The sequence below is a fragment of the Rutidosis leptorrhynchoides genome, chromosome 1 (assembly GCF_046630445.1).
Source record: "Rutidosis leptorrhynchoides isolate AG116_Rl617_1_P2 chromosome 1, CSIRO_AGI_Rlap_v1, whole genome shotgun sequence".
NCBI classification, from domain to species: Eukaryota; Viridiplantae; Streptophyta; class Magnoliopsida; order Asterales; family Asteraceae; genus Rutidosis; species Rutidosis leptorrhynchoides.
In genome coordinates, this window is record NC_092333.1 from 266,788,061 (window position 1) to 266,790,898 (window position 2,838).

Below are 2,838 nucleotides of genomic sequence, written 5' to 3' on the forward strand. Positions count from 1 at the left end.
CTAGTATGCCTATTGATTGTTCTAAAGAGACCTCTTAGGAGCAGTTAAGATCTAGTTGGTACCTTAACTGTGTGATCCAAACCTATTGCATGTTATTGTTTGATTGTTGTTGCCCTAGGATTAAGTCATAACAACTGTTTAGGTATCTACTAGGTTTCTATATGTTTTACTGTCAGCATATAAACTGTAATTATAACAACTCTCATTTTTCCATTCTATATTTTTCCAATATTAAATGCCCAAACAATATAATTAAAACTTAATGATTAAACTTTAATCAACAATTGTTAAGTGTTAAGAGTTATAAAACATATTAATTAACTTTGTGCAATAATTGACAAGTTAATAAAAGATGAAAATAATAAACTGTTAGTCGACACTCACTGCTAATTAAAATTTAAGCATTTATGTAATATTATAACTAATAACCTATAAGTAATAAATAAAAAGTGACATTTATATAAATAATAAAACAATTGGAACTAAATAAAAAATATATATATACAAGTCATGAATTAGTAAAAAGAAAATAATACTTATCACGTAGTAAATGTAAAAATAATAATAATAATAATAATAATAATAATAATAATAATAATAATAATAATAATAATAATAATAATAATAATAATAATAATAATAATAATAATAATAATAGTAATAATAATAATAATAATAATAATAATAATAATAATAATAATAATAATAATAAAAATAATAATAATAATAATGAGACTAAAGAATCTTAAACAATTACATCCTTATGTTGACTAAAAAATAAAATAAAATATATATATAATATATATATATATATATATATATATATATATATAAACTAGTACCACCTATTATTGACTAAAAATTATAAAATAAAATAAAATCATTAATTAGAACATCCTTATGTTGACTAACACTCTAATACTCGCACTATATAAACACCCCTAGACTCCTAGTTTCTCATTCACAAATCACACCAAAATCCTCTCTCAAAAACAATCTCTCCCTCTCCCTCTCTTGTGGTATTCGGATCTTCAAGGTTGTTCTTCGTGTTCATCAAGATTTTCAAGCGTGTTCTTCATTATTTGGGTTATTTGATCTTCATCACCAAGTTTTCTTCTTGTTTCTTGTTAATCTTCATCATCATTAACAAGGTATGATCCAAAATCTTAAAACTTTTAAATCTTTCTTGCAATTCATGTTTATATTCATAATCATATTCGTGCATGATCTTAACATTCATATTATTTAGATCCTCAAAACCCTAAACCCTAATGTAACGACCCGGATTTTTCCGATCGTTTTATACATATAAGATTAATATTTACATAAATTAAACATTACCAACTAATAAGCAATCCAAATTGTTGAGTCTTGTGTTTTTGAAAAGAGTTTTACACAACGTTTGACCGTCCAATTTGACCGATGATATCATGAACTATATAACATACGATAATTATACGATTGTGTACATATACATATTTATACATATTTAACATGACCTAAGGATGGTTTAACATATCATTGTGTACTAATAATAATGAGTTATAAGTATACTTTGAGACTACTAACTAAAGTTTTCAAAACGGTAACTATACGTAACGTTCTTTGATATATATACCTATAACCTATAATGCTTATACAAGTATCGTATAAATACGTATTTAATTACTTTTAAAGGGCTTAAATACATAAAACAATATAAGTATATTCACAAAAGATAGTTATATTTGAATTCTCGTTCCGTTTCCTCAAGATTTTTACACGTATACCCAGGGTATATGTAACCATATTGTACGCAGCTTCTAGATGTATTTACTATTGGTATATACACCTTTAATCATTCATTCTTAGCAGCCATCTTAGAGTCAAAAACATGTGGAACCATTATTTATCAACTTGTATGACTAATGAGCTAAAAAAACAAACTTAAGGATTTTTTTTTCTATATAACAAGTAAATTCGTTTTTATGATTTCACCCCATTTTTCCATTCCATTTTCTCAAACTTACACTCCAAATTCTCTCTCAAAATACTCCTAACATCATACTTGATCATCTCCAAGCATTTTCACCATCTTTTAGCTTCATAATCAAGGTAAAACTATGTTTAAACTTTGATTCAATTCATGTAAGTTATTTATCTTAAATCAAGATATAAACTTACTTACAACCTTTGTTTCTTTTCATGATTTCACTTCTTAATCTTCCAAGTCATCAAGAACAAGTTCATATCTTGTTTATTCAGTAACTTTCTTCATCATACTTGAGGTATAACCTTGGTTCATCATCTTGTTCAATTCATATATGACTATCTTACTACGAATATATATAACAACAAGAACATAGTTTGAATGATTTTAAACTTGTTCTCAAACTAAATAGATCCTTCTAACTTAACTTTTAAAAAACTTAAAGACCTGTAATATATCATAAGGATATGCTAACTTAACAAGATACAACTTGATTTTACAAAGAACACCTTAAAACTGAATCTACGTCGTCGGAGTGCAACCGGGGGCTGTTTTGGGTTGGATAATTAAAAACCATCTTAAACTTTGAATTGGAAGTTTATATTCTGGAAAAATGATATTTCTTATGAATATGTTAATATATAAAAATCTCATGGTGTAACTCAAAGTGTAAGTATTTTTGTAAAAATGATCATCTAGATGATGTTTTTACAACGAAAATGATCACTTTCATAAGATTCACCAAAGTTTGACCTATAACCTGTGATTTTGAATGCAAACTAAGGTATTTACAGTTCATATTCATAAATAATGACTCGATCCAAGGAAGTGGCAAGTTGAACCAACAAAAACGGAGTTATATTGAAGAA